Raw genomic sequence first — 15,882 nt, 5'->3', positions numbered from 1 at the left:
CTAAGGAGCTGAGAACAAGGGTCTGTAGGAATCACGTGACTAGTGGAATAGAAGCACATGTGCTATCTGTAGCAATGACAAAGTCCAAACACTACTCTGAAGTAACTTTCTTAAGGATCCACCAGCACTGCTCAAAAACCCCAAAGCCCTGGCAGTACTTTGACCTTAGCACTGGCTGGGAAAGCGCCACTTCCACATTCCCGCTTAGCTAATGTCCGGCATCTCAAAGGCAAAGTTTATCCACAAGAGATCCACAATGGATCCTGTCAGTGCAGAGGCAGGGAAGAATCTTCTCACACATCTTCAAAACCATTCCAGCACAGGGTGGTGGTGGCACACACTTTAAATCCCAGCACTTGGGAGGTAGAGGCAGGTGGATCTCTGTGAGTTCAAGGCCAGCCTGGTCTACAGAGCAAGTTTCAGAACAGTCAGAGTGTGTTTTTGAGACACAGAGAAACCATGTCTCAAAAAAAAAAAAAAAAAAAAAAACAAAAAATCCAGCAAATGCTTTTTTGTAACTTTTTTAAGATTTAGTTTGTATGTATGTACACCATACGAATGCCTGGTGCCCACAGAGGTTAGAAGCAGGCACTGGATATTTCCTGCAAGTGGAGTTAGAGCAGGTTGTGAGCTACCACGTAGGTGCTGGGAACCAACTCCTGTCCTTCATAAGAACAAGTGCGCTGAACTGCTGAGCCAGCTCTCCAGGCCCGCAAATTCTTTTTTAATACTAAAAGCTTCAGTGTTTCTGACTTTCTACATACTACTACATACTGAAAAGAGGTAGAAAAAGTACAGTAGACAGATGCCGTAGTCTGAGCCTGTGAATCAGTCAGTCACAAATAGCAGGGACCACTGAAAAGGCACACACTTCAGCTCCACCTTGTGTTTCTAAAGTTCTAATCACATGCATGCACTTATTTCCTTCTTAGATTTATTTATTTTGCTTTAGGAATATGGGTGTTCTGTCTGAATAAATAAATGTGTGTACATATATATATATATATATATATATATATATATTCATACATCATGTAGGTACCTGGTGTCCACAGAGATCAGAAAAAAATGTCCAATCCTTTAAAGCTGGAGTTACGGATGGTTGTGAGCCACCACCATACGGGTGTTGGGAGCTAAATCTGGGTCCTCTGAAAAAGCAACAAGTGATATTGATCACCAAACCATCTCTCCAGCAACTGTTTTAAAAACAGTATCTGGTCTGGGCTACAAGAGACAAGATACATATTTAAAAAAAAACAAAAAACAAAAAACCTATCCTCTTACTTCTGCCATTGGAGAATTGGGACTATAGCGTATGCTGCCCTGCCTAGCTTATAAAGTGCTAGGGATAAAACCCAGGACTTCCGGCATGCTAGGCAAAGAACTTGAACACATCCAACTATACTTTTCAAAGTACTACTTTCAAATTCCAGAGGAAATCATCTTTACCAATATTAACTTGTTAATATATAAAGGTGACTTGAGTATTAAGGTTCAGTAGCAAAAAAACTAAACTAAAAATTACTGGTCTCTCACAGTAACAAAACAATCTGAACAACTGGCAACACGTTCCAGAGACCTGAAAACGGAGTGATAAGTGACATTCCAGCCCCTGGGTGTGCACAGACCCATAGGCACTCAGCGTCTTCTGCAACAGAGCAGAGTCTACCTAAGGACAGACACACCAGCACAAACCAAACATGTGACACTGCTTATGCTAACTTTGTGCACATCTGCAAACTTAGGAGTTTTACAAAGCTAGAGGAAAAGCAATCATTTTTAAAAACTCAAAGTCTAGAAGAAAGGAAAAATGATGAAAGTGTGTTCACTCACAAATCCCTCATTGTAGTTATTTCTGGGTCGCTTTAGCTCTTTGGTTCTTATTTGAAAACTACTGTAATTTCAAGGCTGTCACTTTTAAATTGCATTCATTTACTGCATGTGTGTGCTTGCCACTGTGTGCATGTAGGGGTCAGAGGACAACCTGCGGGAGTCAGTAGATTCTTTCCTTCCAGAAACTTCCAGGGACCAAAGTTCAGTCATCTGGCTTGCTGGCAAATGCCCTTACTTGCTAGGCCATCTCACTGGCCTAATTTTTCCCACATTGTAACATCAAGAATCAGTAGCAATTACTGAGTTGTAAGACTCCGGAAGCTCTTAGACAAAGAATAAAACAGACATCAGCATAGGAGCCAGCATGCTGTGCCAGAGTTAGACCAAAATGCAATGAAGACAGATGAGGTACAAGGAACTAAAACACTGTTAGAGCTAGGCTAGAACTGCAATAAACACAGACAAGGTAGGACAAGGGAAAGGTCTGGAAACAGCATTTTGTGAAAGGAGTCTCACAAGTCTAATAATAACAAATTATTATAAAAATAGTCTAATCACTACAAAGTAAGCATCATGGCAGCAAACAATATGGAGACGGAGCTTTCAGCCTAGCAGATTTCCTAACTGGTTTACTCTGACCAAAACACTCTCATAACCCAGAAACTTAAAAATGAAAAATTAAAATCATGCTGACTTCTCAAAACCAGATTTTATCAATTTACAAACACCACCAGAATCGTCAGGATCCCTACCAGGAGGGTGGCACCAGCAGGCCACGACGGAAACAGGCACTGCTCACACTACACCTGCTCAGAAAAAAACACGTCCATCTTCCTTTCCCAAAATAATATAATTTCACAAATCACTTAAGTTTCACCCTAAAAATACAAAGCCCCAATTTTTCCTTGAAGAGAGAAATTATATGAGTGGCTTGTCGATGGCATGTTTGCAGAGCATGTGCAAAGCTGCAGTGCTGCCAAAACAGAGAAGAAAATGCAGGCAGTATTACCAGGTTACATAAACTGCAGCAGGAACTATACTGAAATGTGTAGCGCTTTAAGAACAGGGAGACCTGTGTGTTTGTGTGTAGATCACGAAAGCAGGAAGACTGAGCAAAATCTGACTCACTGGGTGTGGCCTCTGCTGAAACCTGTCTCTCCCCCTCCCCAGGACTTCCACCCAATACCAAAGAGAGAGGTGGTAGAGATCACAGAGACAGCAGCAGATCCCTTGCTCAGCCTACAGAGGCTCAGGGACAGGCTGGTAACAGAGAGCCCTCAAATGTTCTCACACTGCAGTACACTGATTTCCATCACGTGGCCCAGAGCACCAGCAACTGCCCCAGGCTCCAGATCCCTCAATGTGCACAGCAGAGAATTCTGAGACACAAACCTGATTTAGGACGTGGGGTTTAGAGAGCTGATACAGGTGAACACCGTTTCCATGCAGCAGACTGAAAACCCCGGCCTCCTCTTCCCAGAGCCACAGACACAAATGAGAAAATGGGGCTGATTAAGAGCTCTGTTGAAAATATGTAAGTTACAGAGCTCTGAGGTCAACAGCCCTCGACTCTAGAGGGCCTTAAACAATTAAACACCATCATATTAAAATGTCAAGTAAGAGACCAGTTGACATCCTAAGAAAGTAATATAAATCTGCATTTAGACTGCAGGCACCCAGGGGCTTTCCAACCAAATGGAATTTTTTACTCTACAACAGTGGTTCTCATCCGGTAGGGTAATGACCCCTTTGGGGGTTAAATGACCCCTTCACCGTGGTGACCTAAGACCATCCAAAAACACAAATACTTATATTACAATACATAACAGTAGCAAAATTACAGTTATGAAGTAGCAACAAAAAATAATTTTATGGTGGGGTCACCACAACATGAGGAACTGTATTAAAGGGTGGCAGCATTTCATATGAAGGTTGAGAACCGCTGCTTTAAAACAAAAGGGGCTGGATAAATGACTCAACTGAAAAAGTACTTGCTGAATAAGTATGGGAACCTCAGTTCAATTCTTAGCACTCTTGTAAAAAAGCCAGGTGCCACAGCACACATACTTACAATCCAGTGCCGACACATGAGGGGCCTGGGTACTTGCTGGCCAGCCTGCCTCCTCGATCAGCAAGCTCCTGTAAGTGAGAGACCTTCTCTCGAAATATAAAGTGGGCTGAGGAAATGGCTCAATGAGTAAAATACTTACTTGTCATGCAGATGTGAGGACCTGAGTTTGAATTCCTAGAACCCATTTAAAAGTTGGGCACAATAGCTAGCACGCTTGTCTGTAATCCCTGCTCAGAGACAGGGCATGGAGATAGATTGAGTCCTGGGAAGCTCACGAGCCAGCTAGCCTGGCATACACAGCAACGAATAAGAAATCCTGCCTCAGACAAGGTAGAAGGTGAGGACCAACACCAAAGTTGTCCTCTCACTTCCTTCTGTGCCCACGTGCATACACTCACGAACACAAGCGTGCATGCACGCACACACACACACACACAAACACAAATAAAAAATAAAGAAAGTAGGTAAAAGCAATTACAAGATGTGCTGGGGTAAAGATGGTGCAGAAAATGTGGGCATGACCAACTGATGACTGGCCCAGCTGGAGATACTTATCCTAAGAGGAAGCTTACCCTAGAGACCTAGGAGAGAACCAAATACAACTGGCAAAAGTCAATGAAATGATTCCTGATGATATTCTGCTATATTCATAGACTGGTGCCTCAGTCAACTGTTCTCAGAGGCTTACCCAGCAACCGATGGAAACACAAGTAGAGACCCACAGACAAATAGTAGAGGGAACTTGAGGAATCCTGTGAGAGGGGAAAATGGATTGTAGGAGCCAGCAGGATCAAGAGCACACAAGTAAATTCACTGGATCTACTCACCTGGCTCACAGGGGCTCAAAGAGACTGAATCAACACCAACCAGGAAGCCTGCACGGGACTGACCTGGGCCCTCTGCATATATGCTACAGCAGTGTAGCTTGATCTCGGCGGGAGACTCCTAAGTGAGAGCAGGGCTGTCTCTGATTCCACTACCTGCTTTTAAGACCCACCCCTCCCACCAGATTGCTTCATTTGGCCTTAAGAGAATAGGAGGTTCCTAGTCTCACCGTAGCTTGATATACCATGCCTGGCTGATATCCATGGGAGGCTCACCAGTATCTGAAGAGAAACAGAGGATGGGGGGAGGGGCGCTGAGAGGAAAACAGGTAGGGAGAACTTTGGAGTACTTGCCTAGCATGTATGAAATAATGGGTCCAAACCCCAGCACTGTAGAGGGGAAAAAGGTCCTAGCACCCATTAACAGAGCTAAGCTTAGAGATAAATGTTGGCCATTGTAGATTATCATCTGCCGTGGAGAGTAAAGACATCTATTAGTATTCTCCCTTATTCCCTTCATCATATACCTAGGGCAGACGTCATTGGACATGGGATTTCCTCCGCCATGGGTCTCAAGCCTACTATACTATGAGTTATCTTATCTCTCGCTGTAGCCGCAGATATCCCCTCACTGGACCAAGAACAAGATCAGTGTCAATTTTCCTGGGAGAAATAATCCTATCCCACCAAAACATCCTTGAACCAAAATTTTCCTTATTTTAACGACTAATTGTCAAAAAAAAAAAACAAACAAACAAAACTGCATGGGCTGGAGAGATGGCTCAGTGGTTAAGAGCATTGCCTGCTCTTCCAAAGGTTCTAAGTTCAATTCCCAGCAACCACATGGTGGCTCACAACCATCTGTAATGAGGTCTGGTGCCCTCTTCTGGCCTGCAGACATACACACAGACAGAATATTGTATACATAATAAATAAATAAATATTTTAAAAAAAAATTAAAAAAAAACTGCAGATGTAAAGATCAGCACAGAGGCGGGAACGGGGCAGGAGCACTTGTGCTTTCTGCTCAAACCCTGTGCTCTGCCTGGGGGCCACTACAAATCCAGAGTTACAAGGGTCCAACCAAAGAACTGCGACCCACTGCTGACTGCACATTCTGCAAAACGGCACCAGCATAAAGAAGTTTCAACTAAAAGATTCCTGACATTTTGTTAGTTGTATAAAAAGTTGTAATTATTGGAAAAGGAAGTAAAATCTTCACAAACCCTCAAAAGACAAGCTTCATGAAGTGTAGTAATAAGGGCAGCGGGGCTGCATCCCCAGCACCCCGGCAGCCTGGCTAGCTTATGCTCCAAAATAACAACACACAAACTGTATTCATTTAAACACTGCTTGGCCCTTTAGCTCTAGCCCTTACTGGCTAATTCTGATATCCCGATCAACCCATCTCTAATAATCTGTGAGCACCGGTCTTACCGGGAAAGGTTCAGCATGTCTAACCTGGCGGCTTGCTTCATCGGCGTGCGTCTGCCCGGGAGAGCGGAGCATGGCATCTCTCTGAGGCATCTGCTCCCGAGAGGAGAGTTGTGGAGTCTGAGCTCACTTCCTCTTCCTCCCAGCGTTCTGTTCTGTTTACTCCTCCCACCTATCTTCTAACCAATGAGGGCCAAGCAGTTTCTTTTTATTTAACCAATGACCTTCCTCCATCATTTCCCCTTTTTCGGTTTAAACAAAAAAAAAAAAAAGAGGAAGTAAGCGCAGACTCCACAGCTCTCCTCTCGGGAGCAGACGCCTCAGAGAGACGCCATGCTCCCCGCTCCAGGGAAGATGCACGCAATTGAAGCTCCGACCAAGGATGAACATAGGCTAGAATCTTCCCGGTAAACGCACCTAGCTGTGCTACATAGAATATTAGAAATGGGCTAGTCCAGGTGTGAGAGTTAGCCGAGAAGAGGCTAGATAGAAATGGGCCAAGCAGTTATTAAAAGAATACAGTGTCCGTGTAATTATTTCGGGGCATAAGCTAGCCAAGCAGGCAGCTGGGGTGCTGGGGTTGCAGCCCCACCGCCCCTAATTACTACAATGAAGAATGTCTAAAGTGAGTCTAACTCATTCCAGTTACCCTACAAAGTCTCAGCTGATTGCCTCGAGTGACTTTTCCCACGAGAATTCCCAATACAGCACTGCCTTTATAGTTAAACACTGAAGAGTAAGAGATATTCAGGACTCCCGCTAAGAGTTGCAACATGAACATGGTGAGTATGTCACCCCAGTGCAAATTTAACTCAGAGACTCCCAAAGGTTTCATCTTCTCACGCTTCGGAGGCAGCTTGCAGCTCTCAAGGTTTTTCCACACACTGCGCAACACAAGAAAACTAATCGTGTACAGAACTCAGACCCACAATGGGTTTCCTGAGACTCCAGGTGAGAAGCCGAGAACTGTGACCTACACCGGCCACTGCTGCTGCTGGCACTGTGCTTGATCATGCTGCTGGCCACATGGACATCACAGGATTCATGTCACTTCAGTGAGGGATTTTTCATTTAGGACAGGAGCTAGTTTGTATAATCTGAGGTTTGGGGTTTATACTGTAAATGAGCAACCACTGTTCTCAAGACCACTTAAAAACAGTAGCAATACCTTCGGTCTACAAAGTGAATACAATGATCTACAGTTTAAGAATTGAATACACAGGAGTTGTTTTTGTTGTTGTTACTCTTTTAAGATAGGTACATTTCCTCAAAATAACTTACCAGGCTGGCCTTGAACTCACAAAGAGCCACCTGCCTCTGCCTCCCAAGTGCTGGATTAAAGGCCATCACCAGCTGGCAATAGTTCTCAATTCAACATAAAAGTAAATGTCTAGGAGTTGATGATAAAAACATGAAATCTCTTGATATTGGTCGGCTATGTTCAGTAAAATAGTGCCCTGCATGCAAAGGTACAGAAAGAAAGAACAAAAAAGATGAGGACAGTTCTAGGGGGCTTTGCATTCCAGGGCAAATCTGAACTTGACCTTGTGGTACGCATCCTAGTTTGCTTTCTGTTGCTGATCAAAAGCAACTTGGGGACAAAAGGAGTCATTCCATCTTACGCTTCTGCCCATCACTGAGAGAAGTGAGGATAGGAACTTAAACAGAGATCATGTAGGCAAGCTACTTACTGCCTTGCTCAGCCTGCTTTCTTATACAACCCAGGACCACCCTCGCAGGGCTGACACTGTCCACAGTGGACTGGACCCTCCCACATCAATTAACAATCAAGAGAGTCCCCACAGACATGCCCACACAACAGTCTGGCAGAGATACTTTCTCAGATGACATTCCCAGATGTCCCTAGCTTGAGTCAAGGCAACAAAAAACAACCCAGCACAGTAGGGCTCTCCAGATACTGTTGCCCTCTCAGCCTGCTCCCAAGCCCTGGAGGTCTGTCTGCAGGCTAAGTCAGAAGCGGGATTGCTGAAAAGCAAAGGCCACGTCACCTGGAGGAGGACAGATGGTCTCAGAACAGTCTGTTAGGAAGGCCTTATTTACCTGGGAGGAGCGACGGAGCCTTTCTGACTGAGGAGACACCATAAACAAAATACAGTCTGGTATTTAAGGAAAATTTACACAAAGAGACCAAAGCTAATAAGCTAGTAGAGCCTGAATCACACAAGATAACTGAAAAGACACACACACAAAAGTCTCCACACTACAGTTTACAGGAAACAAGAGATGGCAGAAATAATCTAGAGTGTGGAAAGAAGGTGACTAACAGGGAGGCTGTGAAGACACTGAAAAACACAGCAGTCGGGAACAGGGATGGACTGAAACGGAAAGTGCTGAGGGTGAGCTCCATGTCGGCATCTGATGCTCCCAAGAGGGCAGGCATTCCCAAAGAAAGCTACACCCGTCAGAGGAGAAAACTGGTCTCCTTGCAGACTGGCATGGAGGTCAGAGATAGAGTTGCAGAGATTTTTAGTCTCACTGGGGTGCCTCGAGAAAGAGGACTGCCAAGAGAGAAAATGTCCGTAGGGAGAAGACATGGATTTGACTCTGTGGGAAGCATGGAGATGAGTGAACAGTTGCCTCTTGTGCTACGTCCGGTGTGTGTGTGTGTGTGTGTGTGTGTGTGTGTGTGTAGGGTGGGGGTTCGAAAAGCCTAAGGACAATTTTCTCAACAACGTCATATTATCTCTCAAGACACACTGCACTGGAATATCTAAGGAAAATGTTGGTTTTCAAAAGCAATAATGTTGGTTTTTCAAAAACAATAAACTTCTTGCATCTTTTAAAGTGTTCTTTTTTTTTGGGGGGGGGGGGTGGTTCGAGACAGGGTTTCTCTGTAGCTTTGGAGCCTGGCCTGGAACTAGCTCTTGTAGACCAGATTGGCCTCAAACAGAGATATGCCTGCCTCTTCCTCCCGAGTGCTGGGATTAAAGGTCCGGGTTTTAAAGTGTTCTTATATCACAGTGTGTGTGTGTGTGTGTGTGTGTGTGTGTATGTGTGTAGGCATCACAGGTTAAAGGACAACCCCTGGGTTAATCCTTTCTACTACTGGGTCCTGGAGCCTTAACATGCTGAGCCATCTTACTGGCCCTGCTTGCGGATTCTTTACCTATTCAGCTCAAAATATCCCGGGGGGGGGGGGGGTATTATCTGTCCCCCACTTTGCAAACATTAAGAAGAGAAAAGAAAGCTGGGCTGGGGTGGTGCACACCTTTAATCCCAATACTTGGGAAGCAGAAGCAGGCGTATCTCTATGAGTTCGAGGCCAGCCTGGCCTGTAAGAGCTAGCTAGCTCCAAGACAGGTTCCAAAGCTACAGAGAAAACAGAGCTATATGCAGACAATATCCCCATATCTTCTAATGTGGGAACAGGGCTTCACAATTAAGCATCTAAATTTACCTCCAAGAGCCTTCCTTTTCAAAACCTCTATCTTGCAAGCCAAGACTTGTCGAATTATGGCAAAGTCTTTAAGCCTCAGAGAACCAATTTAAATGTCATTTTTATGGTCTCCAAAATATGCTTAATATACATTGTCTGAAAACAGTCTTAAGAAACATACAGAATCCCAGCACTCAGGAGGTAGGGGCAGGCGGATCTCTGTGAATTCGAGACCAGCCTGGTCTACAGAGCTAGTTCCAGGACAGGCTCCAAAGCCACAGAGAAACCCTGTCTCGAAAAAAAAAAAAAAAAAAAGAAAAGAAACATACAGAATTCATGCTCAAGTACATACAGGTTTGGGAAACCTCACAATTCTTTTCCAATTTTGAAAGTATCATTTAAATTAATTTCCCATGAGACACTCTTAGAAAACCTACATGTAAGTACATATAAAATATGTAGGTTTTACCAATTTCCAGATGGGCTGCCCACAGTAATCAAGCTAACGTTTCCATTTAGCTTTACATATTTCAGACACACTGTGCCAAGAAGTAATTCAGCTCTTTTAAAGCAAAGCTTAATATGATTTATTGCAAGGATTACAAAATATTCTTTTCACCAAAATAGTTGGAAAATATAGATTCAATAAAACTTTTTTATTGCACATTCCAGGGGCAAGAAATGAGAACATAGTATAGGTATGACATGAACCAAGATCCGAAGAACTACTACTTACATAGTATAATTAAGGAAAAAATAAGCATTTATCATTGTAGTAACCAGGCGGACTATATACAATGCCTCTAACTCATTCTTGAAGGAGGTGGAGAAGAAGACCATTCCCTTTAAGAAAAAATACTTAAATGATACATGTATTCACTGCACTGGAATTTTTCATATATTTCTGTAATTCAGAAAAACCATTCATTACTAATTACAGCTCCAAAGGCAGGGTTTTTTTCATATATTTTATTTAATGGTGCATTCTGATTAAATATCATTTCACCACCAAAAATAAATAAATAAAAGAGAACCACAAGCAATACAATTTTGACTTAGAATGATTAAGAATAAAGATTTGGAGACATATTTTCTCCCCCAGTGGAAAGTGCATTAATGACACATTTCCCATGAAGATCAATTCCCTATTATTAAAATGTAATGCACTGGTGTCAGGTAAGCATTCCAAAAGAAAGCTTTCCTTCCTTAGGACAAGTTTCTGTGCATAACCCACACTGGTTGGGGTTTTTTTGGTTTTTTGTTTGTTTGTTTTTAAGGAAAGGAAAAAAAGGAGATTTTAGAAAAAGCACAATTTGGCTTTCATTATCAATCTTCAAGGAGTTGCTTCAAGTCTCATTTTCTAGAAGAAAAGAGTTATTTCTGTGCTATTCAGCATAATAGACCAAATGCTTAAATTATTCACCATCCATCAACTCTATGCAAATTTATTTAAATTTCATAATAATTTAATCTGCATACTGGGACTGCCAACCCCATGTCATGAAAACTTCATAATCTCCAGGCTATCTCACACTACCATATCTCTTGCCACAAAACGATGCCAATATTCAACTGCAGAGAGTGAGCTGCTCTGTAGTCACAAAAGATGATGCTAAAAGGAATTTGGATAGGAAGCCCATTCCCTCCTTCAAGGTATAAACCACAGCATCTATTCTTAGAGCTCTTTGAGAAGCCTTAACTGCTGCCATGATTCAACCACCCAGCAAAGGAACTGTCAGTCAATGAGGTAGTTGAGAATCGTGCAATTTTTGTCTCCCCAATGGACACCTGGCAATGTCTGGTGACTTATTTCATGGCTTGTCACAACTGAGGGAGGAACCACTGGCACTTTATGGGGTAGGTTTGCTGCTAAGCATTCCATCATGGACAAGAGAGATACCTCCAACAAAGACACAGTAAAAAACACAGTCCAAATGTCAACAGTACAGTAGCTGAAAAATAAAGTTTTATTGGAACTAAATATGCTATCCCTACTAACAGACTCAGTAGCTTTCCCCAGCCTGCTCTATGAAAACCATGTTTTATAGTTCTAACTAAAAATTCCTAACTTCAAAAGGCAAGCATGAGGCCATGACACCAGGCACTGTAATTGCTGATGGCCAGCACACAAATTATGAAGGAACTAAATACATGTCAGCAGGAGCAGAAGCCACGCTCAGCAGGTACTTTCCCCTTCACACCCAGAAGTCCCTGTAGATGATCTCTACATGCAGGTTTGACATATCCTCCTCAATGTCCACATACTCTGTCGTTTTCTAGAGGATGCTGCAGATTTGCTGCCGGGCTTTCTTCCCCTGGTACATGTATTAAAACTAACATGGAGCTAGTCAAAAGACAGTAAATAATCCAAGGTGCTTTCTACTCTGGCAACTGTGATTTAACAGACCCTGAAAGGTGTCTGAGTCAGATCTAAACTTGAAAAGATAGCAGCATTCTGAAGAAATAGTCCCATGAATAAATAAGTAACCAATGTAAAATAATCATCAAAAGAAACTGTGTGCACATGCATGTGAGCTACACAGATGCGGCAGAGATAACGGGGAGCTGAAATGGACTGTTACTTCTTAGGAAGGTAGCTGAAGCAAAAAACGTGTAGACAGATGCTAAAAAGCAGATTTTTTTCAGTTTTCACATCTTAGGTAACTACAGAATTTTAAAGTTCATCATAGAGAGAAAACATACAAATTTTAATGAAAAGAAAATGTCAGGCTTTAGAAGCCTTACAGATCAATGTGGAATTGGTTGATAAGTGACAGCCCGTCCACATATCAGACAGCCATTAAACATCAAAATGAAGAACAGTTAAAGACAGATACGCACTTACAACAGCATCATGGAAGCCAAGCTACATCAATACACACAACATATCAATTCTGTATAAAATGTAATACAGACGCGAATGCTTCTATAAATGAATATGTGTGCATAAAGAAATGCAAGCAGGCACACCATGAGGGGCTGGTGACAATCTGCTACAATGTTAACAATGGCTATCTGTGGATGCGGAAGGTTATGTCTGGTTTCTATTCCTTCTTTGTGCTTTTCTCTGTTTTCCAACTGTCTTACAGTGAGACTACTTTGCTGTTTTGTGCTTACAGATCCAATACATTATTACAAAGTTGCCCCTTAGTATCTTGAGCACTGTGTAAAAACACAAAACAAACCCAAATGAAGCCAGCTCTTCCATCAACAAACAGCAAACATTGAGCATTGTCGTTCTATCCCTGGGTCTAGGAACTTTCCTAAGTGCATCAACGGCCTAAAACAAAATAATAGATCCCTAAAATAACACCAAATGCAATCGGGTGTTGCTTCCAACAATGGGTTTACAGCTCTATTCCCAGGGCTTGAAAGAAAGGGGACTTACAAAATGATCTATAAAGGTCTTCAAAGCTAAGCTGAAATTTCACATGGGAAAGATTTTTTTTTTAAAAATCGAATAAGGTGTTTGTAAGAAAGCCTGGAAGGTAGCAGCTACATTCGGTCTCAAAAACAGAACTCTACAGAGAAGAAAACAACATAATGACTCTTAGTTCCTCCTTAATATCTGGATGCAAACTTCCTATCCCTTTTTTAATACCACCGTGGGCAGGACGGATGATACCGTAGTCTGCGCTATAGTAGGTAAAAGAACCATTGGTAAATTCCTTTTGCTGTAAAATGTTACTTTAAACAATAATCCCGAAGTAAACAAAAACTTTGAGATACATCTTAAGTCATGCTCTGGAGACATTTTGTTCCAGACAGAAACATTCCAGGGTCTTGCTAAAGGGTTCTAAGGGCAAGGCACTGGGATTCAGCAAAAAGGCAAGTGCATAGGTCAAATACACCCAAACCCTCAAAATATGAAACATGGGGGGTGGGAGGAACCCCATTTCTCCAGGTGCAAATTCTAACTTCGTAGTAAGGGACAACGGGGCTTCCCGGTTCTCGGTGGGATTGTTCCCAATGCTCAAGAGGTCCGACCCAACGGTACCAGGCCGTGGGCTAGTGCTTCACGCGTGGATCGTGGAAGAACACTGACCTGTTAGGTGAATTTCGTGTCTCACTTGTCATCCTCAGTCAGAGACATGGTAGACCGATCTTTTGACTAACCGAAATCAGTCACACGTATGTTAGTGCACACCTGTGACACACGCACATACGCACCAGTGGGTCGATGGGAAACACTCACGGGGACCACTGCCAGGTTCACGCCACACAGAAACTATACGGGAAAACACAAAGGCTCGAGGCACAGAACCAAGTCGGGGGATGCTGATGCGCCCAGACACTCGGGCGGGACACAAAAGAGGAGAGCCGAGCTCACAGCCCCGCCGATGGGGACCGCCCGGGGCCCACGTGCGGACCCCGCCAAGCCCGCAAGCCACGCACCCCGACTCTGCCGCGCCGCCACAAAGCGGACCCCAAACTTGTCAGCGGGGGACTCGAGAGCCGCAGGGCGGGAGCCGCGCGGCGCCGCCCGCAGGCGTCGGTCAGCTTTCGCCACCGGTCCCCAGCGGTTCCGTGGGAGCTCGGAGGGGGCGCGTCAGCCCGCCCCGCAGCCCCCTTAGCGCCCGGCCCGGTCGCCCCCGCCGCGGTGGCCCACGCTCCTCACCGACACCGAGCGGCGTCCCCGGAGGCCCGCCCGCCCAAGTTCCGCCGCCCCTCACCAGAAAGCGACGTGCCAGCGCCTCAGCGAGCCCAGAGACGACGCCGCCGCCGCCGTCGCTCCGGCGTCCGCGGCCCCGCCGCTGCCATCTTGGCTCCGGCCCGGAAGTGACGTCGCGGGGCGCCCGCCGCCCCGACACCGACCCGAAGCGGAGCTCGTGGCTCGCGACCCCTCTGGGCCCCGACAGGGCTCCGCGGCGTGACCCTGACGGGCTGTGTTGGCCTGGCTGTCAATCATTGGTTTACTGTGGACCCCAGAGCGTCACCCTCGGAGAGAAGCCCGCGTCGCCATTGCTGGGCCAGGCTGACCACGGAAGAGTTATAGCTGCTCCTCAGAGAATCCAGCACCCTTCACATGGTCAGGGCTGCTGGGCACGGTGGCGCACACTTTAATGCCAAAATTCATTGAGACAGAAGCAGGCAGATTTCTGTGAATTCAAGGCCAGGCTGAGCTGCATAGTGACATCCAGGACCACACCATGAGCTCGCTCATGTCTCAGGCAAAATAAGAGCAGAAGAAAGGGTCCACTGTGAAGGCCATTCATTATACCTGTCGGGCAAATAGACCACTTCGGTTGTGTGCAAAGGAGCAGGGCAGCCACATGCACTAAAATGAAACTCCCGCAAGGCAGATGCAACTGGGTGGCTGCGTTCATCCCTTACCAGGGGGCATTTGTCAGCCATGGACCTGGGTCGATGCCAGGGAGCTGTGACACCTCAACCCTTGCCCTTGGAAACTAAGTCAATATTTACAGACAAGGTAGCAAACAGATGTCTGGACTGTGGTGATGGAAATAGACTGGGTCGAACTAGAGATCGCTTCTGCACATTCCCCAGAAAAGATGTCTGACAAGAACCCAGCTGCCTGCCTATCGATCTAAAGTTGTGGAAAGATGCAGCCAGAGGTGAAGGATACAGGTGTCGCATCTAACCTCTTCCTAACCTCTTCCTGCCTAGCTATTTGGCCATTCAGCTCTTTGTTACACCAGCCACAGCAAATACATCTCACACCGTGTGCAAATATCCCACCACACAGACAAGTTCATGAAATGTACTTGGAATTTAGAAAACATGTCATTCAACATGGATCTTGGCATACGCTGACTGTAAATAAGGGCAATGTAGCTGACCGTTTCATCAGTATTATTGACAAGTGAAGATAATGTTCCATGTCAAGGTCTTGAAAACGACTGGGTCACCATAGAGACCATGGAAAAGGGAAATAAAACATCAAGGGTTTGCTTATTTCACTCTTCAAGGAAGAGTTTGTAAACCTAAAAAAAAAAATGTGTGTGAGCATGTCACTAGAGTATATAGGATTGTGATAGGAGTCACCACTGGACTCTTTACTTGGTTAATGCCTTACAACTTAACCCATGCATCAAAACCATCTGAGTCATCTTCTGTGGGAGTAAAAGGGAGACCAGCATCTTATCCACCACCAAACTGCCACAGAAGTCATCATTTTAGAAGAAAACCTATATGCCATGGCCAAAAGGAAAATAGGGGACTATCAAGTCAAAAGTGACATGGTAAAACCAGGGAGCATCATTCCAGGAGAAGGCCGACAAAGAAGTCAGTGGCTGTCCTTTCTGTCTTTAATCTAAAATGACGATATTATTTTTTTCCCTGGGGCTACTGTTTCAGATTTG

At 44.5% G+C, this 15,882-nt stretch overlaps 1 protein-coding gene across 3 annotated transcripts in view; it reads right to left on the bottom strand.

The window, feature by feature from the left end:
* Positions 1–14,332, bottom strand: part of Prdm2 (PR/SET domain 2) — a 105,728-nt gene extending 91,396 nt beyond the window's left edge. For 2 of the 3 annotated variants that reach the window (XM_041651272.1, XM_041651274.1), the window contains exon 1: positions 14,233–14,332. The gene's annotated coding sequence lies outside the window, so the exon portion shown is untranslated. The remainder of the gene's footprint in view (positions 1–14,232) is intronic. The other variant, XM_041651275.1, reaches the window with a different exon arrangement.
* Between the last annotated feature and the right edge of the window lie 1,550 nt (positions 14,333–15,882).

Source organism: Microtus oregoni, unplaced genomic scaffold (assembly GCF_018167655.1).
Source record: "Microtus oregoni isolate MIOR12 unplaced genomic scaffold, Mior012 000005F_ref0000423, whole genome shotgun sequence".
Lineage (NCBI taxonomy): Eukaryota > Metazoa > Chordata > Mammalia > Rodentia > Cricetidae > Microtus > Microtus oregoni.
The sequence above is the reverse complement of the archived record's forward strand: the minus strand, read 5'-3'. Positions and strand labels throughout refer to the sequence as shown.